Source organism: Bos indicus x Bos taurus, chromosome 4 (assembly GCF_003369695.1).
Source record: "Bos indicus x Bos taurus breed Angus x Brahman F1 hybrid chromosome 4, Bos_hybrid_MaternalHap_v2.0, whole genome shotgun sequence".
NCBI classification, from domain to species: Eukaryota; Metazoa; Chordata; class Mammalia; order Artiodactyla; family Bovidae; genus Bos; species Bos indicus x Bos taurus.
The window spans coordinates 76,145,195-76,172,870 of record NC_040079.1 but is presented as its reverse complement, the minus strand read 5'-3'; the positions used below and the strand labels follow the sequence as shown (position 1 = coordinate 76,172,870).

The following is a 27,676-nucleotide window of genomic DNA, read 5'->3' as shown; positions in this document are numbered from 1 at the left end:
AAATTGCATCTTTTTTAGGTCAAAATGTTCAAATATCAGTTCAATCTAAATATATGTGTGTGTTACATGTATATTAAATAGAAATTTACAATAATAGAGATATGAACAATGTGCCCTGAAAAAGTGCTTTGTGCTGTCCAGAACAGTCTGGGAAAGCTTTCCAGAGATGACATTTGAGCTGAATTTCAGAAAATGACTGGGAGTTCACTGTGTGTTCATGTGAAGTGAAGAGAATGAGCACATTTAACAATAGGAAAGCCTGTGCAGAGTTGTTGAACCTCTAGAGAAAGGGTCTAGCTCATGCAAATACTTCAGATTGGTTGGAATGCCAGGTATGTGGTAGGTGACAGAAGAGGCAGGCTAAGTAAGCAGAGGGAAGATGTTAGAAGGTAGGAGGTACCAAGCCAAAGAGATGATGCTGTCCTTGAAATTGGTGAACTGTGTATAATCCACAGAATGTGCAACACCACATGTTAGGGTTCATAAAGGAAATACTATTTATATCTATATTTTACCTGTCTTGTCTTTTCAAATTTTCTAATTGTATAAGGACTACAGTGTATATAATTCTTACTGCAGTACTGAATGTAAATAATTTCTAAATAAATAAATATATATGTATTACGGTGTGTTAGAGGCTGAATTGTGTCCCCCTCCCCACACACATACAGAATTTATGTTGAAATCCTAACCTCTAGTATTTCAGAATGTGACCTCAATTGAAAATAGAGTCATTACTGATGTAACTGGTCAAGATGAGGTCATATTAGTGTCAGTCACTCAGTCGTGCGACTTTGCGACCCCATGGACTGTAGCCAGTCACACCTCTCTGTCCATGGAATTCTCCAGGCAAGAATACTAATGTGGATAGCTGTTGCCTTCTCCAGGGAATCTTCCCTACCCAGGGACTGAACCCGAGTCTCCTGCTTTGCCGGCAGATTCTTTACCACATGAGCTACCAAGGGAAGCCTCCATATTACAGTAGAGTGGGCCCCTAATTCACTTCGTTACAGCAACCCTAGAAAATGAGTACACGCTATGTGATCAGAAAGTTTAGAGGCTCTATACACTACTGCGTATAAAACAGGTAACTAATGATAACTTATTATATAGAGCTTTCTCAGTATTCTCCGTGGTACCCTAAATGGGAAGGAAATCCCAATAAGGGCAGATATACATGTAGCTGATTCACTTTCCTGTACAGCAGAAACTAACACTTTGTGAAACAACTATACTCCAATAAAAATTTATTTAAAAAAGGTTTAGAGGCCTTGATTAGATTATGAAAAGCAATAGAAGAGTTGGTTTATATTTTAAGATTTCAAATTATTTATGTCCTATAATTATTCAGTCTCAGGATTCAATAATTTACTTATGTTGAATTGATTTATTGACTTCCAGTACTTTACTTCTTTAAAACATTAAACTTTGCAAATAACTTTTTTTCATTTGTGTTTGGTATGCTGCTGCTGCTGCTGCTAAGTCGCTTCAGTCGTGTCCGACTCTGGGCAACCCCAGAGACGGCAGCCCACCAGGCTCCCCTGTCCCTGGGATTGGTATAGTTTATGTTAAAGGCAGAAGGAATTAGGAAATACTTAACCTGTAGCTCAAAATAGATACGGTGATAATTTTGCAGCAGTTTTAGGGGAAAAAAATATATTTAAGGAAAGTATTTAATCCCATTAGGCAGAAGTGGAACTAAAATCAGAAACAGGATCCTACCAAAAGAAGTCATAGCTGTGAAGAGTTTAACACTATATCATAATTGCAAGGAGTAATGCAGGTAAAACATGCCTTATTATAGCTACATAATCTTCAAGTATTAAGGACAACCAGTCCTTTTTATATATGACATATGTTAGTCACTTGCCTGAGGTTCCAAAACAGTTTTTAAGGTCAGGAATGATACCCTAAATTCAAATTACGCATTTGAAGCCTGTTTATACGTCAGCAAGATCCAAAAGTCAGCAATACATTGATTAATGAATATGTCAGTACAAAGTAGATATGTATATTTTATTTTGGGCATTTTAGATCTTTATGGGACATGGAATATTTGATAATTTTTGGCCTTATTTATGCAAATCAATAGTAGCACTTTGAAATGCTACTTTTTAAAAAAAATCTGTATCATTGTAATAGTTTTTCTGTCCTTTAGACAAGTAGTTTTCAGACTTTCTAAAAGAATTCTTTCTTCAAATGAATTATTATGTGGAAGCCCATTATACAATAATTATGCAGTTCACTCCATCAAAGAATACTTTATAGACCTTTTTTTGGTTTTGTTTTAAGATTGGAGGGGTGTGGTGGATCTTTGTTGCTGCATAGTTTTATCGAGTTTTCTCTAGTCACTAGGAGCAGGGTCTACTCTTTTTGTGGTGTGCGAACTTACTGTGGTGACTTCTGTAGGGAAGCACGGGCTCTAAGCCACAGGCTTCAGTAGTTGCGGCTCAGGCTCTAGAACGCTGCTGGCTCAGTAGTTGTAACGCAGGGACTTAATTGCTTCCTGGCATGTGGGATCTTCCTGGGCCAGGGATTGAACCAATGTTCCTTGCATTGCAAAGTGAATTCTTAACCGCTGGACCACCAGGGTAGCGTGACTTTTGATGTTTTAAATCTTTGATTCTTATATCTAGCCTGGAAGTTCTGTATTTTGTGAATGTATGTTTTATATTCACTGTGTAATGTTAGAAGAATGAAAAGGAATTTACGTGATAGGAATAAAAAAATACGCTACTGACCTATCTATGATCATAGGGCCTATACCTGAAGTTGCTTTCCCACAGGGTAATTGGAATATAAGAATATATCTATTGTCTCTAATGTGGTCCCCTGGTTTGTGACCAGCACAGCAGTCTGCAACCTGTATCTACTTGGTCAAGGATATAATGTCCTCTGTTCTCATTAAGAGACTTCCCTTTCTCTGCATTTACCCCAGTTCTTTTAACAGTTTTTGGTTTTGCTCTCTATTCATTTGACTACACCTTTGCTACCTTTGGACTCAAAAACCTGTTTGTCCAGTTGAGTATCTGGTTATTTTTTCCCTCACCCATGACTTATAATCATATTGCTGTAAGCTGGTAAATATTTGAAACTATGTATACTTTTTATATGCTTACCTTGTTATAAAAATTAGCACCGTATAGAAAGGGGATAGCATTGGAGACTCAGAATTACAGTTTTTACATTCATAGCATTAGACGACTAATGTTTTTAAGATCAAGATGTCAGGTGGTCAATCTGATAACACATAAATCACAATTTATTCTTTTAGCTAGTGCTTATTGAACCCCTATGATATGCTAACAGTCATTATGAAAAGTTTTAAGTGTATTTGTTATTTAGTCGCTAAGTCATGTCCGACTCTTTTGCTATCCCACGGACTGTACCCGCCAGGCTCTTCTGCCTGGTGAACTAAGTGAACATGATCCAGCTTTACAAAACAGATGTATTACACACAAAGAAACCTCTGTATGCACACACACACACACACACACTCCCTGGTATAAGCTATGAAAGAAACAAATGGAGTTCCACTGCACAAGTAGAGAAACTACTTTAAATAGAACAGTCAGAAAAGGAACAGGAAGTGAAAAGAAAAGCATTCTAGGCAGGGAAGAGCTTGGGCAAAGGCCCTTGAGATGGGCTCAGGAGGGAGCTGGGCTTGTTCAAGCAACAAAAGACATTAAGTTCTATGAGGAAAAGATCTTTCTCTTTTGTCTAAAACTGTGTTTTAGGACTTCTCTGGTGTCGCAGTGGGTTAAGAATCTGCCTGCCAGTGCAGGGGACATGAATTCAGTCCCGGGTCTGAGAAGATTCCACATAGCATGAAGCAGCTAACCCCGAGCACCACAGCTACTGAGCCTGTGTGCCTCAGCTACGGAAGCCCACACACCCTAGAGCCCACACAGCACAGCTGCGGAGCCCACATGCCTACAGCCTGTGCTCTGCCACAAGAAGAGCCCCTGCAGTGAGAAGGCTGCACACTGCAACAGAGGAGCCTCCACTCACCACTAGAGAAAGCCCAAGTGCAGCAACAAAGACAATAAATTTTTAAAAAAATAATATAGAATAATGTGTTTAAAATTAAATAATAGGCACTGCAGAAATACTTGTGTGTGAATGAATAAATATCTGTATACCTATAAATAAATATCTGTATATAGGATGTAATGAGGACAGCTGAAGTTCAAAAAGTAGGTAAAGGACTAGACCTCACAAACCCTGTTTAAAAAAAAAAATGGGGGATCTGATTTCATAAAGCCTCACTCACAGCCATGTGAGGAATTGTTTGCTGGGGATTAAAAATGGAAGAAGGGAAACCCAGATTCATGAGTGCAGCAGAGGTGGAGAAAGTAGACCACAGAAATCACTAACTGTATGTTAGGGCCAGGCCAGTGGGCCAATCTTGTTTCTTCAGCATCTTAGCAAAGGAAATGTATCTGATTTCTCTTTTTATCCCTAGAACTACCATAGCCCCTCAACCCCCAGACCAAGCCTGGAAAGAAATTAACCTTTTGAGAATTTAATCAAGCCCTTGAGGAAAGTAATTTCAGAGTTTCTCCTAGGTCTTTGTATTATTGAGGAAGTGACTATCTTAAATGAAGTCACAAAGAAAATGAAAAATACAGATTATTCTACAAGATAGTAGACTTGGTCATATAAAAAAAGTCAATACCATGGAGAAAAAAGGCAGAGAAACATGCTGGTTATGTACTACAGTATAGCAACTGACTCCCAGTGAATATCCCTTTTGAAGACATTTTACCACATGTACAGAAGCACAAATGAGGGGAAAAATTTTTTTTAAATATGCTCAATAAAACCATTCAACTTAAACTAAAAAAAAAAAACTTTTTTTTAAAGAAGGCTTGCCTCTCTCATACCTCCTCTGGCGTGATTGTGAGGGGATAGCTTCTATTGTGAGGACTCTACCTCCAGTTCTAGGGGGTGAGTTGAGTAGGTACTCACAGGGAAGTCTTTGGGAAGCTAAAGAGTGATTGCTTGGTAGAGAACTCAGAAGGACATTAAGACAAAACTCTCTCTTCCCCAGCGTATACTGAAAAGAACCTTGAGTGTAGCTATGAGTCTTAATGGTTGTTTTATATAACATTGATCAGCACATAGGTTCTCAATGAATGGAGATTTGTTACCTCCCAGAGGAGTCTGTTCTACTTTTGAATTCCCCCTAATTGTTAGGAAGTTATTTCTCTTAACCGAACCAAACATTTTCCCCATGTTATTCCCACCCTTGTATGTAGTTTTACCCTCTAGAATCTTGGCAAATAAAGCTGATTTCTTTTGTTGATTTTAATTTAATTTGGCATGGCTGCCTGGACCTCTTAATCTGTAAGAGAAAATGAAGCTGTAGCAAGAGTTAAATTTATTTGATGCAGCAGACCAAATTTTCCATGTGGAGGCAAATTTTGTCTTGGGATGTGCCAGTCACTAAAGCTTTTTTAATGAGGCAACTCAGTCTGTTCCTATAAACTGTCAATTTATTCTCCTGGATCTTAAAGGAACACTAGCTCCAGGTGGGCAGGCCTCTTCTGGAATAATAATAATAACCAAAATAATTAAAAACCAGATTACTGCCCTAGTCCCTTCCCGCTCCCCCATTCCTAAGCCATCTACATAGCTAGTAGAGGAGTATCGAGATCATCCTTCTGAGTTTTAGGGTACTCATCCTTTCACTGGGCTTCCCTGCTGGTTCAGTTGATAAAGAATCTGCCTGCAATGCAGGAGACAGAGGTTCAATCCCTGGGTTGGGAAGATCCCCCGGAGAAGGAAATGGCAACCCACTCCAGCATTCTTGCCTGAGAAATCCCGTGGACAGAGGAGCTTGGCAGGCTACAGTCCATGGGGTCACAGGAGCAGGACATGACTTAGTGACTAAACTACCACATACTGAGATACTTCCAGGTTCTGCAGAAAGTGTGGCTGTCCCCTCGACCACACTCTGCTTTTCTCTACTGTACTGTTCCCTGCCCTGTTGTTTCAGTAGCTAACGTCTCCACAAGTTTTCCTTCTCCTAGAAATGTACTTTCTCAGACATGTATGACCTCTAGCATTCTCTTCATACTGTGGTTTTACGAATTTTTATTATCATTGTGCTATGGCCTCTTGAGGGGAAAGAGATAAATATGCATTATCAGCTAATTTGAATCAGAATTGTGGTTGACGTATTTTAATATAAATCATACTCTATAGAGATTTTTGGCATATTAACAATTCAGTGATTTTTAGCATATTCACAAAGTTGTGTAACCATCCCAACAATCTAATTGCAGAACATTTTCATCACACCAGAGAAGTCACATACCATTAGCAGTCACCTCCTATTTCCTCTACTCTCCTGCCAGCCCTAATCAATCACTAATCTACTTTCTGTCCATAGATTTGTCATTATTGCTGTTTGTAGAGGGGACGATACCAACAGGGAGAAAGGTGAGCTCTGGTCTGAGGGGAGCTTCTACTTCTGATCTCTGCTTATCAGCCATCAGAAAATTTGAAGTTAAAAATCCGATTCTTTGAAGATTAATTTCTCCAAAGGTATTCACATACATTACCCATAAACATAGGTAGGTAGGTATGTAGGTAGATACCTAATCGTATTTCATAACTTTAATCTTATTTTGGGGGAATGAGTGACCCTAGTGTGCACACACATGCACACACACCCATCTTATCCTGAGTTGTGTTTCAAAGCCTTCCTGTTTGGACTGACAATGATGGACACCATGGCTCAAACACTTTCCTCCAATTCCCTAATTCCTAGGTTTTTCAGATCAGGCTGCCCTACCTGTATCTTGCTGGTTTTAGGTAAGATATCCAAATACTAGGTGATGATAAAGGGTGGGAGTCAGTAGAATGAACCATAGGGAATGACTTAGAGAAAACATCCCTCTCTGCCTTGTGTACAACCAGAACATGGAGAGAGAAAGAGGGGTAGCAGGTCAGTGAGGAATGGCTCTTTACTGGGTACTTTTTCTAGCCAGGGCATGTGGGCCTCCCAGCACCTCTACCCCTCAGGAGTGGTCCTTTATGATGTATCAGCTCCCCAGAGCCGCCATTGGCTGTCGGGAGTGTCCTGATGACCAAATAAAGCAGAACAGGTGTGACTCCTCATTGTCCTGGGGAGAGGTATATATACAGAGGGCAGGCCTGGCAGACAGGCAGACAACTGAGTGGCTTCAACATGGCAAAAGTGACTGATCAATCTTGGGAGCCAAAAACCACAAGCACCAAGCGGTGGAAGAAAAGGAAGACCCTCTCTCAGCCTGGATCAAGAGGCAAGGTGAGATGACCCTACCCAAGCTCCTCCTCTTCTTTCCCATTTACACCCTCTGCCCCCTTCCCTCACCTCGAGATAATCCTGCCCCAGCCTGGCACAAACTTCCTCCTTAGTCCCTCACCCTTTCCCCCCACCCTTCTCCCAACCAGTGACCTCTGGGCTCACCGTTGCCTTAACAGGTGGTGAAGATATATAAGAAGGTAAAAAGACCACTCCATGTGTGTTCAAGAAAAAAATACTCCCCAAAAGTTATAACTACAAGAAGACAAAGGAGAACAAGAAGGGCCAAGCTTCAGCCAGTTCCATAGACTGAGCCAAAAGCAGCCAGGCCAGGCCTAACAGCCCCTGTAGAACGACACCACTCTGAGATAAGACCTAAGCAAATAGCGCCTGCAGAGCAAGCTTCAGAGACCTGAGAACAATCTGCTATATCGAGAGTCCTGGCTGCGGAGAAATGGCCAACCGCGTAGACACTGGCTCAGACACTGATGTGAAACATGGGACACAAATGCTGGTTATTAAAATCAGCAAAGTGTGAGAAGCCCCTCAAAAACAAAAACAAAAAACAATAAAATTAGGCGCTCTGCACAGAAATGAATCGTGTCACTTTGGTGTTGTCTGAGATTATTTCTTAAAGTGAGAGAGTGATGATAGAGAAGCTTAGCATCTTTGGTTCCCCCGTATCTACCTGAGGAGAAAATGTACATGCAGCTCTCCAAGAGTGGAAAATACCCTTTCTGCCAGGTTCTCCAGCTCTGGCAGACCAGTTTTTTTTTACCATTTCTGTACTTGGTGGTCAACACTCATTTTCAAGTGTGAGTGAAGTCAGCAGAACACAGCAGTGCCAAATTCACTCTAGTAGGTTAAAGGCAATGGAAAGGGAACGGGGGAGAAACAACAAGGAGAAGGCTCTGACTTTCTCAGTCATAACACAGAACTGAACTGCGCTGGTTGCCTGGGATAATTCGGTTGTGAGTTGAAGGCCCCTGATCCTCACAGCTCCCTCATCCTTTGCTGGCCTCGTGGTGAGTTTTGTAACAAAGGACAGGATGGCAGCAGTTCCAGCCACTAGGATGGGTAGTCACAAGGCCACACTGAGCAGGGCCTTCAGCAGATACTCGTTGCTGGCCTAGTTCTGCCTACCTTCCTTCGTCTCACCGTCCCACCAGTCTCTCCCACCCCCACCTCCCGCTTTAAGCCCAGAATGGAGTGCTCAAAGTCGCCCACAGAGGTGGAGATGATTGAGAGTCCAGTATTTATTGATTAGAAAGTGATTCTCAGGCATGTGTGTGTCTCTAAAAGAATTTGAAAAACTATTCACCTCCTTAGGGCTTCCCTGGTGGCTCAGAGGATAAAGCGTCTGCCTGCAATGCAGGAGACCCGGCTTCGATCCCTGGGTTGGGAAGATCCCCTGGAGAAGGAAATGGCAACCCACTCCAGTATTCTTGCCTGGAGAATCCCATGGACAGAGGAGCCTGGCGGGCTACAGTCCATGGGGTCTCAAAGAGTCGGACACGACTGAGCGACTTCACTTATTCACCTCCTTACATAACTTTTAAGTTGAAATTCAAAATTTCTATTTCATAAGTTTAAATATTTATTAAGGATATAATTTGTAATTTGTTGTAAACATTGCTATTGAAAATAAAACTGTTACATCAGTCTTTTTTAAATTTTTGTCTTCATAAATTCCACCCCAGAATTTATGCTATAGAATTAGACTAGAGAAGTGTCACTAGACAGGGTTATTATTTGGCCTGTATTTTTGCTCTCAAAAGCTTTGAATCTGAACCAGCACATGGTTGAGACTCAGTTCTTTGCCATGCCATATGAATGAGATGATTTTTCTTCTGTACATTTTTAAAATACCATGTGATATTGGCCTGAACTGTAAGGACAAGTGCCTATCTGACCCCTCTTTACTCTGTAGCTGTGGAACACATTAGCTACAGGCTATACTCCAGCAGTGGAGAAGGTGATGGCACCCCACTCCAGTACCCTTGCCTGGAAAATCCCATGGACGGAGGAGCCTAGTAGGCTGCAGTCCATGGGGTTGCAAAGAGTCGGACATGACTGAGCGACTTCACTTTCACTTTTCACTTTCATGCACTGGAGAAGGAAATGGTAATCCACTCCAGTGTTCTTGCCTGGAGAATCCCAGGGATGGGGGGAGCCTAGTGGGCTGCCGTCTATGGGGTCACACAGAGTCAGACATGACTGAAGTGACTTAGCAGCAGCAGCAGCATACTCCAGCAGTGGAGCCAGTGAACTGATTGTAGGCGGTTGTTCAGGGGTGTTCACTTAAAAACCAGATGTCCAGCATTGCACAGCTTCTTTTGTAAACAGGAATGTCCTGACCACATTTTGGTAGTGAAAAATACAATGAAGGTGTATCTCTCTGGATCTGCTGAAATTTGACATGTTTACAGCATAACACTGAAAACAGTCCTAAATTATCTTTTGGCTCTTCCTATATCTTTTTATTAAATTTAAACAAGTACTTTTGTCCCCGGGAAGATGATCCAAAGAAAATGATAGCATTAACTGTCTCTGGGAGGAGGAACTGAATAGCCAGGACCAGCATGAAAGGGAAACTTCTATTGTATGTCCTCTTGTATCTGTGGAATGTTAAGCCATGTGAATGTACTGCATGTTCATATTTAAAGTCTTAATTTAAAAAATGAGTTAACTATTTGCTTGCCTGAATTGTTAAAAAGATGTATTTATTTTGATTTTCAGTCATTAAAACATTTCTCTGGTTCCTAAAGATTTATTTATCCAATAAGCATACATAGTAATAACATAATAGCAACAAGAAAATTACTGTCAGGAAGATATCAAAACAGTATAATGAAGCCAGATTAGGGAGGAAAGGGGGCCCAATAGGAAATTAAGATTCAATACCCCAACTTTTTCTTTTGAACAAAGGGAATTCCCTGGCTGTCCAGTGGTTAGGACTCCACACTTTGACTGACGGCTGCCCAGGTTCAATTCACGGTCGGGTAAGATCCTGCAAGCCATGCTGCTGCTGCTGCTGCTGCTAAGTCGCTTCAGTCGTGTCTGACTCTGTGCGACCCCACAGACGGCAGCTCACCAGGCTCCTCCGTCCCTGGGATTATCCAGGCAAGAACACTGGAGTGGGTTGCCATTTCCTTCTCCAATGCATGAAAGGGAAAAGGGAAAGTGACACGACTCTTAGCGACCCCATGGACTTCAGCCTACTAGACTCCTCCGTCCATGGGATTTTCCAGGCAAGAGTACTGGAGTGGGGTGCCAGTGCCTTCTCCATGGTCAAATAAAATAAAAAACTAAAAGATTAATACAATGAAATTTGTATGAACACTCTTAACTTCGATGTCATGAGTTAAATATGTTACAGATACCAGGTTTTCTTTTCACCACTGATCACACGCTCCAGTGCTGGTCTTCCACACTCCAGTGCTATCTGGAACCTTTTTGATCTTGTTAACAGCTTCATCAGACTGTCCTGTCAGGACTTTGCCCTGTGATACTGGATAGCATATTCTATCACAGAGTTGCTGGTCTTGTTTTTTCAAAGATACTGCAGACCTGAGGGTACTACCTAATTTTACAACTTGAATCTAGGCTCATTTATGTCTAAGAGAATCGTGGGAACGTGCACTAATTAATCATTAACTTTTGTCAGGTGTGTTGTAAGGGGGTGCTGTGGAACTGGCATAAGGCAAGGAAAGAATTGGCACTCTTTGAAAGAGTTAAATCCTTTCATGATAGACCAGAGACCTCATAGTAAAATGTTTCCGTGGGTACTAGGAACAAATTAATCAAACCCTGGGAAGGGGTTGTGGGAACCTTTTTTTTATAGCCAGTTAGTTAAAAGCACAGATAACCACTGGGATCTCTGATTTCTGTCTGCGGTAGAGGGTGTCCTGATGGGACTGAACCTTAACCAGTGGGATCGGATGCTATCTCCTGGTAGATAGTGTCAGAACTGAATTAAGTAGTAGGACACCCAGTTGGTAACTGAGAATTGATTGATGGGGGGGGGGGGGGAAGAAAACCTACACACTGTAATTGGTATCAAAGTTGTAGTAAACAAACAAATAGGTGCAGGATTCAGGTGCCAAACCTAAAGAGGAAACAAGAACACTTCAATGAGATTACTGTTAGAATGTCTGCATCTAAGTTAAAAACTAAATTATGAGGCTGGTAAAACAACTTTAAAGTAAAAGAAAGTGGTTCAAATTTCCTGGTTTCATCTCCTTCTGTATTTAAGAAGTAAAGAGTACAATGGGGTTTATATGTGTCCTTTTGAATTATGATTTTCTCAGAGAATATGCCCAGTAGTGGGATTGCTATGTCATACAATAATTCTGTTTTTAGTTTTTTAAGGAACCTCCATGCTGTTCTCCACAGTCAGTTCAGTTCAGTCACTCAGTCGTGTCCGACTCTTTGCGGCCCCATGAACTGCAGCACACCAAGCTTCCCTGTCCATCACCAACTCTGGTAGCTGTATCAATTTACATTCCCAACAGTACAACACTGTTCCTTTTTCTCCATACCCTCTCCAGTATTTTTTATTTATAGATTTTTTTTGATGATGGCCATTCTGACCAGTGTAAAGTGATACCTCATTGTAGTTTTGATTTACATTTCTCTAATGATTAGTGATGTTGAGCATCTTTTCATGTGGCTCTTGGCCATTTATGTGTCTTCTTTGGACAGATGTCTATTTAGGTCTTCCATCCATTTTTTGATTGGTTTGTTTTCTTTGATTTTGAGCTCCATCAGTTCATTTCAGTCACTCAGTTGTGTCCAACACTCTGCGACCCCATGAACTGCAGCACACCAGGCCTCACTGTCCATCTCCAACTCCCAGAGTCTACCCAAACCCATGTCCATTGAGTCAGTGATGCCATCCAACCATCTCATCCTCTGTCATCCCCTTCTCCTCCTGCCTTCAATCTTTCCCACCATCAGGGTCTTTTCAAATGAGTCAGCTCTAAGCATCAGGTGGCCAAAGTATTGGAGTTTCAGCTTCAACATCAGTCCTACCAGTGAACACCCAGTACTGATCTTTAGGATGGACTAGTTGGATCTCCTTGCAGTCCAAGGGACTCTCAAGAGTCTTCTCCAACACCACAGTTCAAAAGCATCAATTCTTCTGTGCTCAGCTTTCTTTATAGTCCAACACTCACATCCATACATGACCACTGGAAAAACCATAGCCTTGACTAGATGGACCTTGTGGACAAAATAATGTCTCTGCTTTTCAATATGCTGTCTAGGTTGGTCATAACTTTCCTTCCAAGGAGTAAGTGTCATCTAATTTCATGGCTGCAGTCACGGTCTGCAGTGATTTTGGAGCCCAGAAAAATAAAGTCAGCCACTGTTTCCACTGTTTCCCCATCTATTTGCCATGAAGTGATGGGACTGCATGCCATGATCTTAGTTTTCTGAATGTTGAGCTTTAAGCCAACTTTTTCACTCTCCTCTTTCACTTTCATCAAGAGGCTCTTTAGTTCTTCACTTTCTGCCGTAAGGGTGGTGTCATCTGAGGTTATTGATATTTCTCCTGGCAATCTTGATTCCAGCTTGTACTTCCTCCAGCCCAGTGTTTCTCATGATGTACTCTGCGTATAAGTTAAATAAGCAAGGTGACAATATACAGCCTTGATTTACTCCTTTTCCTGGACTACGTACTCTGGTTCCTTTGGGAACCGGTGTGTTGTTCCATGTCCAGTTCTAACTATTGCTTCCTGTCCTGCATACAGGTTTCTCAAGAGGCAGGTCAGCTCAGTTGTTTGTATATTCTGGAGAATCCTTTGTCCATTGCTTCATTTGCAAATATTTTCTCCCATTCTGAAGGTTGTCTTTTTGGAGGGAAGTCCAAGAGGGAGGCAACATATGTAGACATATCACTGATCCACTTCATTGTACTGTAGAAACGAACACAATATTGTAAAGCAATTATATTCTAATTTTTTTTAAGAAGTAGAGGGTATAAACTGGAGAACAAATAGTTTTCTACTTGCTTTGCCCAACAAGACCTCCAAATAGCAGAAGTTACTTCAGAGAAGGAACTGTTTCTATTTGACAAAGAGAAAGGATAATTAACAGGGACCATCTGGAGAGAATCATGTATCTTGGTGGGCGTTTCTGGGAGTCTCTTTTTTTATCTTGTTCTTTTTTTTTAAGTACTTATTTACCTGTGTCGGGTCTTAGTTACAGCATGCAGGATGTGGTTCCCTGGCCAGGGACCAAACCCAGGCCTCCTGCATTGGGTGTGTGGAGTGGGAGAGCAGAATCTCGGCCACTGTACCCTCAGGGAAGTCCATGGGGAATCTTTAATGAGGGTTCCTCTAGACGCCAGACAAGCTGCTCACTACACTGCACCTGTTCCCAAAACCACACACATGAGGGAATTATCCTCATTCAGGAGCTGATACACTTAGTATCAGGGCTTCTCTCTCTTATGATAAACCTGGATCCCAAAGAAGGCTCCCAGGTAGACCATTTTTTTCTTAAAAAACGTTCTTCATATTTGATCTGAAAATTTTCCCTTTTTAAATGCAACCCATCAAAATATGTTTTCTCTCCATTTTCTAGATTATTTCTATTTAAGCCTAAAATTGAATTTGTTTTAATAGTGGTATGTGAAGAATTCTGACAAATACATCCATTCATCACTTTCTTTAAAGCTTTTTCGTTTGTTTTCACAATATTTACTCCACATTTAACATTGCTCTGTTTTATGTTCTTAATCCCATGATTTTCAACTGTCTGTTTAACCTAAACCTCAGACTTGGGAACCATCTTTTCATATACTTGTACTTAATTGTTCATCCTGCCTAAATGTTTTGCATTTGACTGAACATGCCCAGTTCTTTTGACAATTTCTCATAGGTCTAATTTAGCCAAACTTTAATCAGTTCTGTTCTCTGAACACTCTCCAAGTTGTTTTGTTTTGTTTTGTTCCTACAGCCTGGCATGTAAAATTGAATATAGCTTGATCCAGCTGAAGCCTGGCCAGTGCCAAATCAAACAAAAATAATTGCTTTTATCTTTTTTTCTCATATATGTCTTAATATAGTCCTATTAAGTATTTCTCTCTCATTTCAGTACAGAGTCTCATTCACTTGACACCCATCTTAATCATCAGATCTCACTTGACTTTGTTTCATCTGTAGCTGTCTTAGCTGGTATTTCTATGTTTGTTGCAACTTAGTAAAAGTTAGCATTAAAAGTTAAATGTTAAATCCACAGAAGGATTCCTTGTATTTTTATTTCCAAGATTGTTCCATGAACATTTGGTATAAATGTGAATTACTTATCATTCACTACACTAAGGCTTGTATAATTCTGAATCTTTCTGTTACACAAACTGGAAAGGATTCAGATGGCTAGGTACCAGGAAAGGTTACTGAAAACTGCAGAAAGAACAAGCTGCTTTTGCTTTCTCCTGTCAGAGTTCATCTGTAAGCATTATAAACCAGTTTCAGCCAACTTAAGCAAAGGGGAAAGATACCAGTATTTTGAGTAGGCTGGAGAATCATGCTTAGAAACTAGCAAACATCATGAGTGCTCCAAAAAGCAAGACTCTCAGCCACGCTCTGAAGAAGAGCATTAGCATCCCCTTGAGATTGCTGTTTGGTTCTTCCCTAGTCCTTCAGCATTCTAAACCCTGTAGTTGCAGGAAAAATGGGGTGCGAGAGGGTAGTCACACCCCAGGTCTCAGGTGAATTGCTGGGATGGGCCACCAAGTGAGGATCCTTGGCTTTACTCAAGGAAGAATTCAAAAGACAGCCACAGTAAAGTGAAAGCAGTTTTATTTAGAGAGTACATATGCCATAGACAAAGTGCAGTCCATCTCAGAAGACAGAGTTACCCCAAAATATGGGGTGGTTGGTTAATCTCATAGGCTAAGACGTAAGAGTATATTCCACCTATTTGGGGGAAGAGATGGGGATTTCCAGGAACTGGCTCACCACCCACTTTTTTGACAGTCAGCCTCAGAACAGTCCTATGGCCAGTGAGTGTGTCTTTAGCCTGCTAAATGTATTATAGTGAGTCTCAAGGTCTACTGAAGTCAGCTTTTCTACCATCTTGGGCCTAATTGGTTCTAACTACCTTATGTCTTATCCTTAATGGATATATAGTTTAAAGATTATGTCCTACTTCCCTGTTTTATTGGGCCCTGATCTTAGACACTGTGAGGATCCTAAAAGCAACAAGACTCAACCAGTGCCCTTTAGGACATTACAGACTAGAGAGGAGAGAAAGATACACAAATAGTGAAGTATAAAACCAAGTGTTTAACTTGATTTATGGAAAGTATAATGTGCTAAAATTGAAGTCTTGGAAGGTCCTGGACACAGCTTTCACACCCTCTACCCGCAGAATCAAGGCACGTCATCCTTCCAGAATATCAGTATGTTCACCACAGGAAACTCCACTGAGCCTTAGTTTCCAGAGTTTTTACTACATTTTCATTATTTAGGAACTAACATTGGTCATATGATTGAACTCTATCTCCAGCCTTCCTTCCTTTTCTGAAGGTCTAGGTGACTCAAAGCTCAACCCTCTTAACACTTGGTTGGTCTTTCTGGTAACTAAGCCCCATCCTGAGCCATGTCATTAGATAAAATCAGTGTGATCCAAGACGCTTATGAATAACACAGATACTCTTATCATTCAGAAAATTCCCCTAGAGGCCAAGTGACAGGAACTCAGAACAAAGACCAGAGAAATTCTTTATTATTACAACAGAGTAGAATGAGAAAACAGATATTTTTTTGTAATAGTGAGTTAGCCAGTGGCAAGTTAAATAGCATGATTGCAGGGTTTTACTTAACCCCTAAGAAGTTGTATAATGGTCAAGTTACTTTCCCCTTAACTTCATATGATCTCTGTAGCCCTTATGCTAGTAATTACATCCCTCACTTCTGTCTACAGAGATGAGAGAACTGAATGTGCCTTCATTTAGCTGATCATCACTTTTCACAGTGAAGTAGAGATGTGTGATATTCCTCATGCTAGTACTATTATTTTTAACATATTAGGACACCACTTCATTCATCCTTTAACTCTTGCCATTCTTCAAAAAAAAATTTTTTTTTAATCTTTGGGTGATGATATACATTTGTTATTTGTTGAAGACATAATCTAAGACTCACTTTCTTCACATTTTTTCATCCTTCCTTTTTTCTTTTTCCCCTTTCCATGGACCTGTTTATCCAACTTTAGTACCAGCAATCAGTCTAGTGTTATAATTCTCTTTGGAAGTTAAGATTGATCTGTGCCAGTTATGATGCTTTCAGCTACAAGTGATCTGGTTAAACGCCAATTGGTCTAAACCATAAGAAATTTTATTGGCTAACATGAGTTTCCTGGAGCTGGGAGTTTGGCTAGCATCTATAAATCTCATGGGCTGTAAGGACAAGAGGTAGGTATTTGAACAAAGGAGCAGTTAGGAAGGAGAAGGAACAAAATGGACATTGGGTGGGCAGCTAATATTATTCGTTATACCTGAAATATTGAACTGACAAACTGATAGATAATAACAAAAACAGCATTTATATTGTATAGTATTTAAATTTATGTAGTACTTAAAAGGTGGATACTTTTATTGTTCTTCCTGGCAGGTTAAGACTCAGTGTTTTCACTGTGATAGCTGGGATTCAATCCCTGTTTGGGGAATTAAGAGCCTGCAAGCTGCAAGGCATGGCCAAAAACAAAACAACATAATTCACCATTTTTTTCACTTCCCACCCCCTACCTCTGGCAACCGCCAGTCTGTTCTCTGTGTCTATACACTTGGCTTCGTATACAATTCCACATTTAAGAGAGATCATACAGTATTTGTCTTTCTCTGACTTTTTCACTTAGCATGATACCCTTGAGCTTGTAAATGGTAAGATTTCATTCTTTTATGGCTGAATAATATTCCATTGTGTATGTGTGTATATGTATATATCACAGTTCTTAATCCATTCATCCATCAGTGGACACTTGGGTTGTTTCCACATCTCGGTTGCTGTAACAAAAGGCTGTCTTGATTGGGGTGCGTTCATCTTTTTCAATTAATGGATAAATAAATGGCAACCCACTCCAGTGTTCTTGCCTGGAGAATCCCAGGGACAGGGGCACCTGGTGGGCTGCCGTCTCTGGGGTCGCACAGAGTCGGACATGACTGAAGCGACTTAGCAGCAGCAGCAGCAGCAGCAGCAGCAGCAGCAGAATTGTTAGAGGAAACACAATGATTAAAACTGCCCACCCTGTCCAGGCACCATAGTAACAATTTGTGTGAGTTATTTTACAACAGGAGGGCCTGGTAAGGAACACGGCACTAACAAGCCACCACCGACTGGAAGAAATTTGAGAAAGGTCAAAAGGAAATGCCATGTGGCCGTGTGTCCTGAGTCCTACCACCTCCACAAATCCTTCTTGTTGGCACCCATCTTGGCTGAGCAGTGCATGCCCACCCCTTCACCACAGAACCCGAGATTGCAAGCCACCTGACAGAGCAGTCTCCCTGGGTTCCCTTACCCTCCTGCCCTCTGCCCAGGCGCCCCTTCCCAATAAAGCATCATGCTTTGTCAGCATGTGTGTCTCCTCAGACAGTTCATTTCTGAGTGTTAGACAAGTGCCCACTCGGGCCCTGGAAAGGGTCCCCCTGATTGCAACAGAATTTCTGGATCATATGGTAGTTTTATTCTCAATTTTTTAAGGAATCTAAGTACTGTTTCCCATAGTGATTGCACCAATTGACATTTCCACCAACAATGCAGAAGGGTTCCCTTGCTCTGCATCCTTTTCAACACTTCTAGTCTTTTTGATAACAGCCACTCTAACAGATATGAGGCGATATCTCACTGTGATTTTGATTTGCATTTTCCTGAAGATTAATGACATAGAGCGTCTTTTCATGTACCTGCTAACCAGTTATCTGTATGTCTTTGGGGAAAAGCTTGTGCTATCTTCTGTGCTGTGCTGTGCTTAGTCACTCAGTCATGTCCAACTCTTGTGACCCCATGAACTGTAGCCCACCAGGCTCCTCTGTCCATGGGGGAATTCTCCAGACAAGAATACTGGAGTGAGTTGTCATGCCCTCCTCCAGGGGATCTTCCCAACCCAGGGATCGAACACAGGTCTCTGCATTGCAGGCAGACCCTTTACCATCTGAGCCACCAGGGAAGCCCAGGAATATTGGAGTGGGTAGCCTATCCCTTCTCCATGGGATCTTCCTGACCCAGGAATTGAACTGGGGTCTCCGGCATTGCAGACGAATTCTTTACCAGCTGAGCTTCCAGGGAAGCCTATTCAGGGAAAACTGTTCTATGCAGTTTTTAATCTGATTATTTGTTTTCTGATATTGAATTATATGAGTTCATTATATTTTTAGATATTAACCACTTATCAGGTATATGATTCACAAATATTTTCTCCCGTTTGAGTAGATTGCCTTTTCATTTTATTGATGGTTTCCTTTGCTGTGCAGAAGTTTTTTAATTTGATATAGCCCCACTTGTTTATTTTTGCTTTTGTTGCTTTTGATGTCTATTATTCTTATTCTACAGATGATGAAATTAAGAGAGCTTAAGTGACTTGCAATGATATTGCAGAAAGATGAATTACCTACTACATGTGTGTGCTTAGTCACGCAATCATGTCCAGGTCTCCCACATTGCAGGCAGGTTCTTTACCACCTGAGCCACCAGAGAAGCCCATCACAGTAATTTTATCAACACAGTCCAATTATTTGGTGGTGATGAGATATGAAACTCAGAGTAAATTGTTGTTTGATTTTGTGTCTTGCATATTAGATCCTCTCAAAAGTAGTAAGTTTTATTTTAAGGAATAATTCAAGTAATTTATTAAGGATATATAATATGACAATAGCCAAAAGGTGGAAACAACCTAAGTTTTTATTGATAAATGAACAAAATGTGGTATATCCATAGAGGTGAATATTTTAACCTTAAAAAGTTCTGATACATACTACAACATGAGTAAAGCTTGGAAACTTTATGCTAACTGAAGTAAGGCAGACACAGAAGGCAAATATTGTATGACTGCACTTATTTAAGGTGCCTGGATTAGTCAGATTCATAGAGATGAAAAGTAGAATGGTGTTTACCAAGCGGCTGGGGGATGGGGTTGTTGTTGTTTACTTGGTAAGTCGTGTCCAACTCTTTGCCATCTATGGACTGTAGCCCTCCAGGCTCTTCTATCCATGGGATTTTCCCAGCAAGAATACTGGAATGGATTGCCATTTCCTTAACCAGGGGATCTTTCTGACTCAGGGGTCGAGCCTGTGAACCCACATCTCCTGCATTGGCGGGTGGATTCTTTATCATTGAGCCATTAGGGAAGCCCAGGGAATGAGGTAATGGGTGCTGCTAAGCTGCTAAGTCGCTTCAGTCGTGTCCGACTCTGCACGACCCCGTAGACAGCAGCCCACAAGGCTCCCCCGTCCCTGGGATTCTCCAGGCAAGGACACTGGAGTGGGTTGCCCTTGCCTTCTCCAATGCAGGAAAGTGAAAAGTGAAAGTGAAGTCGCTGAGTCTTGTCCGACTCTTGGTGACCCCATGGACTGCGGCCCACCAGGCTCCTGCATCCATGGGATTTTCCAGGCAAGAGTACTGGAGTGGGGTGCCATTACCTTCTCCAGAGGTAATGGGTAGTTATTGTTTAATCGGTACAGAGTTTCAGTTTATGATGATAAAAAAGTGATGATGAAATCTTTTTTAAGTTCCCTGATTTAATATTCACAACAGCCCTGTGATGTAGACACTATTATTATCTTCATTCTATGCATAAAGAAATTAAGGCACAAACTGGGTTAAGTAGTTTGACCAAGATAATGCAATTGGTAAATGTCAGAGCTTAGGCAGTTGACTTCAGAAGCTATGTTGTATTAGTTAATTTTATTACATTCCTTGAGGGAATTTCAGATGCTTTACGGGGCTGAAAATGGAGGAACTCCTGCCCTAACAACCAATAGTTTTCTATTTATTCAGTTTCATGTCCAGTACCTGAATAGGGAAGATGAATTCATAGAGTTGTTGAGTATTTGATTTTTGCATTACAGAATCTTAATTTGGAAGAGACTTTTTGACTTTTCCAGACATTGGACTTTTCATGTACAATTAAATTTTCAAGATAATTTTGGAGACTAACACGGAGTTTTTTACTTTCATTTTTACTCAGGTAAGTACAATGAAAACATGAAGCTATCATTCATTACCACTATTAACAAAAAGGATATCTTAACACCAAAATAAATAGGAAGGTCGTAAAGACACCGTAGGACTTCCTCAGTGGTTCAGATGGTAAAGCGTTTGTCTACAATGCGGGAGACCTGGGTTTGATCCCTGGGTCAGGAAGATTCCCTGGAGAAGGAAATGGCAACCCACTCCAGTACTCTTGCCTAGAAAATCCCATGGATGGAGGAGCCTGGTGCAGGCTACTGCCCATGAGGTCGCAAAGAATTGGACACGACTGAGCGACTTTACTAAAGACAGAAAAGGAATCCAATTCAGTTGGATGAATTTACCTTTATGAAAATGACGCTTGCTACTTGTTTCTTATTTCACTGAATGTACCTGTGGTTAGTGTAAACCTTGACATAGAGAAGCAACATTCTGAGAAAGAACAAATGAATATTTGGTCTCAGTCAACCACCTCCCACCAATATCCAATTGCTTGGATTCTATCACATTATACCAAGTGGCAGGGAGCCTCTGATGGCTCACTTGGAAGAATGTGGTTTTTCTAAAGTATGTTTTAATGACCGTCTTCATTGGGCTATTTGAAAATCTATAGGGGCCTGCAGATCTTACCTACCTTTAGTGCGAGGGTAGCACTTGCTGTAGCAGATTACTTTGGACATTTAACCTTTTATAGCTTATGCCATGAAATTTCTCTAAATACCTATTTTGAGTATAAAATACAAGGTGATTTTATGGATTTTAAATCTTGTTTGTCCTTGATTCCCATCTAGGTAGGCCACCAACTGTGATCTCTAACAGGAAAACGGATAGATCTGAAATTATTATTTATTTATGTTGCCCTCTATATAGACACATTAAGAAACAATTTGTCTCTCATTCTCTTAAAGAGACAAAAATATATGTTTGTTTGTTTGTTTTTAAAAACTGAGTGAGTGTGGCCAAGTAAACGTGGGGGTTGGGCTGGGGATCTCAGGGAGGGAGACGGTGCCTGTGGACCCTCCTTTTCTTGGCGGGGGCCGGGCGCGCAGTCCTGATCTGCATAAGGTACAGATGAGGGATGGGCTCTGGCCCCCTCGGAGTCATGTCTTCAGTAACAGAGGCCACAAGTCTACTGGTTCTATCCTCAAGCGCTGGGACACAGAGGGAAAAAAAGATGGGGGTGGGGGCGGAGAAAAAAAAAAGAAAAAGAGAAAGGAAAAAAGAAAAAGGAAGAAAAAAAGAAAAAAAAATCACAGTAGCTGTTGAGATGTGTGCTAGCTTGATGAACTTGTGCTGAATATGGAAATACTCTTCCAGGCCAAGGAAATCTCAAAGAAAATGATCACCTTAACAAGGTAATTTTAAAGTTGCAGCACATTTGAATTTCCTCAGGTATCACCAGTCTAAAAGCCCAAAAGGAGAATAACATCAATAGCAATAATTCAGATTCCACTGACTCGTCCCCACTGGTTCACAAACAGACTTCATATTTGTTTCTAGGAAGTCCCAGGGTGTGTTTGAGAAGTGCCCTAACAATTCTGTGAAGCTTTCCTGTGGTCTCCATCAAAAGGCAGTGCGGCTTCTGCCCAGCCAGGGGCTTCGGCAAAACCTGCTCACCAGTCAGGTGAGCCTCAGTGGTGGATACACTATAGGCTTGCGCCGAAGTTCCCACTGCATATGGAAAACGTGTCATTTCTGTATAATTGCAGCTCTAGCTCTAGATAATCAACCTATGTGCTTATTTTTAATTTGAGGCTTATTTTTATTTTAGAAAAACCTCTTTGATTAGTAATGACAGGAAATATATGAATATTTTATTTTGAATTAAGCATTTGAATTCACCCACTCCTTCAGTGTATATTTATTGAGCACTAGTATGTGTTCTACATGCTAGGGATAAATGATAAACTAAGCTCCTGCCCTCATGGAAAGTTAGCATTGAGTTCATGATGCCAGCTCATTTCTGCAAATATAACATCTTGATTTCCATCAAGTTTTCTGAGATTCTGATTTAAAGAGTTTCTACCTTCAGTAGCACAAATCATTTGAGTGGGAGAGGGGCCAGTTATGTGTTTTCTCTTTTATAACTGAAGGAGCTGTAAAAAGAGGAGGAGAGGTATGAGGGTAAAAATAAAAAATGTTGCAGTTTTGCTGGATTTCAGATTGGGTCTCTCTGTTTGATTGATGCCCTTTACACTCCATGCAGCTTCTTGCCTAGACCTTCCCCAGGACGGGACAACTTAAACACTATAGACTAATTTGGACTTCCCTGATAGCTCAGTTGGTAAAGAGTCCGCCAGCAATGCAGGAGGACCCAGTTTGATTCTTGGGTCAAGAAGATACCCTGGAGAAGGGAAAGGTTACCCACTCCTGTATTCTGGCCAAGAGAATTCCAGGGACTGTATAGTCCATGGGGTTGCAGAATTGCACGACTGAGCGACTTTCACTTCCATAATTTACTTTCTAATGCATTTTATGGCATTTGGAAGCCCTCCAGTGGCCATATACTATACTTGAAAAAAAATTTTTTTGCTATTCTGAAGTATTTAGGTGTGAAGTGTACTCATGTTTCCAGCTTCCCAGGTGACACAGTTGGTAAAGAATCTGCCTGCCATGCAGGAGACTCAAGAGATGTAGGCTTGATCCCTGGGTTGGGAAGATCCCCTGGAGTAGGAAATGGCAACCCACTTTAGTATTCTTGCCTGGGAAATTCCATGGATAGAGGAGCCTGGCGGGCTATAGTCCATGGGGTCACAAAGAGTCAGACAGGGCATGACTGAGCATGCATGCACTGTACTCATGCTTACAACTTACTTTGAAATGTATCGAAAAATAAGATGGATTAATGTATGATAGAGAGATGTATAGATGGTTAGATGTGTGGTAAAACAAATACAACTGTTAATTTTAGAGTTCCAGTGACAGGTATAATTTGGTCACTGGATAGGTCATGGTATAGTTTCTTTCAACTTCTGTTTTACATTTATGTAATAAAATATTGAATAAAAATCTCTTTGCCAGACTCTGAAGATTTATACCTATTGCTTCATATTATAGAATTAAAATTTTGTAAAGATAATATTTAAATTCCTTTTCAATAAAATTGTCATTAATGTATGTGGATTAATTTTTCTTAACATGGATTAATTTTTAAATGTTTAAAAAACACTGGGAGGAGGGTAATTGGAGGAAGCTGGTCAAATGGTACAAGTTTTCAGTTATAAATATGTACAAGGATGTAATGTATAATATGGTGACTGTAGCTAACACTGCTGTGTGACATGGAAAAGTTATTGGGAGAGTAAATCCTAAGCTCTCGTCACAAGGGAAAAAACTTTTTTTTTCTTTTCTTTTTATCGCATCTACAAGATAATAGATGTTAACTGAACCTATCGTGGTAATCATTTCACAATATATGTAAATCAAGCCATCATACTGTATGCCTGAGCCTTGTACAGCAATTTGGTTATTTCTCAGTAAAACTGGCAGGGAAGGCACTTCTGTGTTTTTTTTAGAAAGTTTATACAATGTTAATGTGAAATTGCTATATGATTTTTTTCTTTTAAAAAGGCTTATCTTCCTAGGATATCTATTTTACATACTCAGGCAATTGTTAACAAGCTTAACTAAATTCACTCTTTTAAAAAAGTGAGCGGCAACTGCTTGACAATTGCTGAAAATATTTTTTCTTAGTGGAGCTATATTAGTCAGGATTCAAAGCAGAAAACAAAATCCACTCTGGTAATTTAAGCCAAAAGGGATGTATTACATGGTCTTATCACAGATGGTTGGCAGGGTTGAAGAAACAGCCAGTGGATTGAGCTTCAGGAGTAACTCACAAATCCACGCTAAAGAATTGAGGTGTCAAAGGACTGTTGATCAGGCCATACTCAGGAGGTTACCTACTGAATGGAGAAGACACCCCTACAACCACTGTTTCAACAGCCACGTGTCTTTCACTATAACACACCCTGTCATGAAGGTGCCTCACAACCTGACCCTCCACAACTCAGTTCACTATACACAACTGCCTATAGTTGATGGAATTCAAATCACATCAGTAACTCTAGCTGCAAGGCAGTTTGAGAAATACATTTTTAGCTTTCTAGATACTAAAGCCCAGGAAGGCATATTAATAGGAGGAAGGCATATTCAGAGGAGGATGGTATTATATGAAACATTGAACATTTTTGATGAATAAATCAGCCTGACAGCACTCATTGATCAGTATTACCACTGAGACTACTAGACACTATGACTGGGTATAATGAGTAGATGACAGCGTGTACGAGGCATTCTTGCCCCAAACATCAAACCTGAATCTGAGAAGCTCACTAGATCCAGCTATCAAGTTCACAAGAATTAGAAGCATAGAGGCACATGTTCTGAAACACCACAGGGATGCAGTTAGCAAAATCGTGCGGGAAACTATATAGGAAAAGTGACACAATTCAACAAATAAATGGCAAGGGGAAAAAAAGGGAGGGGAACCTAAAATTAAGAAATTTAAAAGATGGATCAAATAAATGCAGTGTGTGAATATTGTATGTATCTTCATTCAAACAAAACAATTGTCAAAAACATTTTATGAGACTCTCAGGGAAATTTGAACATGTAAACTTGGAAAACTAATCATATTAATAATTATTTTTAATTTTTTAGATTTGATAATATTGTGGTTATGTCAACAGCCATTTTATTCACTTACACAGTAAGATCTTTGCTTTTTCATTTGATTATATGTTGTTTCTTTCATAATTTATGGCTTTGTGTTTTATACTAAGAAGAAACTATATTATGCTAGGCGTTTATGTATATTAAATAATTTAATCCTTGTAGCAGTCCTTTGGTAAAAGGAAATTATAGTGTTCATTAAGGGAAACACACCTATTATAGCCTTTCTGGATGTGGATGAAAACAAATGTCTATTTTAAAGTACACTTGTCAATAGTATGTTTAGGAAGGAACAAGGAGGCAGAGTCAGGGAAGGAACACTATTAGCATTTTAGCTAATTAATGGGTAAGGCACATTATCAGATGTCTCCATTCAAGAGAATGGATTTGTTAGATTCCATAAAATAAATATTAGATTCAGTGGTCAAAGTATTTTCAGATTGTTCCCTTGGCCCTGAAACTATAAGAGGGCATGAAACTACTGTCTCATTTTAAAGATGGAGACAAACCTGAAACATCATCCCAGCAGGGTGATAGAAGGGTGAGTAGCACATTGAGAGTCTTAATGTTATCAGCCAAGGAGATTGACACCTGGACCACCAGTGACTCTAAAACTAGTTGGCTGCAATATTGAGTTTGCAGTTTTCTGTTAATGGGCTTATACCATGCATTCTGAAACTTTCTTAAAGGCAAAAAAACTCTTGGATCCCTTCAAACCTCAACTCTACCCAACAAAATCATATTCTTATCACTCTCACTAGGGAGAATTTAAATTTAATTTAAATATTCTCCTGTAGGGGTAGAACAATAATGGAAAAAAGTTTCAGAAACACTGGCTTAGACCAAAAGGCTTTATTTAGAATACAGTAATTTTTTTAAAGTATAGTTGATTTAAAAAGTTTCATGTACATAACACAGTGATTCAGTTGTATATATATATATACACACACACATATATATAATGGAAAATAATATATATAGGAAAATACATATATAATGGGAAATAATCCAAAAAGTATACATCTATGTACAGGTACATGTATATTCTTTTTCAGATTATTTTCCATTATTGGTTATTACAAGACACTGAATATAGTTCTTTCTGCTGTATAGTAGATCCTTGTTGTTTATCTATTTATATATCATACTGTGTTTCAGTTCAGTTCAGTTCAGTCGCTCAGTTGTGTCTGACTCTTTGCGACCCCATGAATCATAGCACGCCAGGCCTCCCTGTCCATCACCAACTCCCGGAGATCACTCAAACTCATGTCCATCGAGTCGGTGATGCCATCCAGCCATCTCATCCTCTGTCGTCCCCTTCTCCTCCTGCCCCCAATCCCTCCCAGCATCAGAGTCTTTTCCAATGAGTCAACTCTTCGCATGAGGTGGCCAAAGTATTGGAGTTTCAGCTTTAGAATCAGTCCTTCCAAAGAACACCTAGGGCTGATCTCCTTTAGAATGGACTGGTTGGATCTCCTTGCAGACCAAGGGACTCTCAGGAGTCTTCCCCAACACCACAGTTCAACAGCATCAATTCTTCAGTGCTCAGCTTTCTTCACAGTCCAACTCTCACATCCATACATGACCACTGGAAAAACCATAGCCTTGACTAGACAGACCTTTGTTGGCAAAGTAATGTCTCTGCTTTTGAATATGCTATCTAGGTTGGTCAATAACTTTTCTTCCAAGGAGTAAGCATCTTTTAATTTCATGGCTGCAGTCACTATCTGCAGTGATTTTGGAACCCAAAAAAATAAAGTCAGACACTGTTTCCACATCTATTTGCCATGAAGTGATGGGACCAGATGCCATGATCTTTGTTTTCTGAATATTGAGCTTTAAGCCAACTTTTTCACTCTCCTCTTTCACTTTCATTTAATCCCAAATTCCTAATTATCCATCCACCACTTTCCCTTTTGATAATTGTAAGTTTGTTTTCTATGTCTGAGTCCATTTCTGTTTTATAAATAACTTCATTTGCATCATTTTTTAGATTCTGCATGTAAGTGATGTCATATACATGTCTTTGTCTGACTGCATTTAGGAGGGTAATCTCTACATCTATCCATGTTGCTGCAAATGACATTATTTCATTCTTTTTTGTAGCTGAGTAATATTCCATCGCAGAATACAGTGATTTTTAAATCATGGTTTCATGTTCTTAGAAATGGATATCATTACATTTAATTAATTTTAAAAGCAAATACTCAAGCACATATAGGTGTTTTTTCCCTAGATTCCAAGTGACTTAGGAAATCAAAGTACTACCTTGTCTTCCTAAAAATGATTCACCAAAATTGTGGCTTCTCTGCCTAATGGAAAATTAGTATTAATTGATTAAAAGAATGACCAGATAGCTCCTTGAAGGAACTGCAGCCCCATTTGACTTGGGTTGTCTGTCAGTGAGCTTATCTATCAGTGAAACTAGTAGTAAATGCTAGTTTCCACTAAACTTTGTGCTTCATAAACAGTCTAAAATTTGTTGGTGGGTTGACTGTTTAGTGTCCTCTGCTTC

General features: G+C 40.2%; 2 long non-coding RNA genes and 1 other non-coding gene across 3 annotated transcripts in view; all 3 read left to right on the top strand.

Annotated features, from left to right (window-relative positions):
* The window catches only part of LOC113891576, a 38,494-nt gene extending 15,674 nt beyond the window's left edge, over positions 1-22,820 (top strand). The window contains exons 2-3 of the long non-coding RNA XR_003510801.1: positions 20,367-20,485; positions 21,988-22,820. This is a non-coding gene — a long non-coding RNA (uncharacterized LOC113891576). The remainder of the gene's footprint in view (positions 1-20,366; positions 20,486-21,987) is intronic.
* Positions 5,830-7,892, top strand: LOC113891575. The gene is made up of 2 exons (XR_003510800.1): positions 5,830-7,297; positions 7,474-7,892. It is a non-coding gene; the product is annotated as an uncharacterized LOC113891575 (long non-coding RNA).
* LOC113891931 lies at positions 21,505-21,649 on the top strand. The gene has a single exon (XR_003510910.1). It is a non-coding gene; the product is annotated as a small nucleolar RNA SNORA57 (small nucleolar RNA).
* Positions 22,821-27,676: the final 4,856 nt, after the last annotated feature.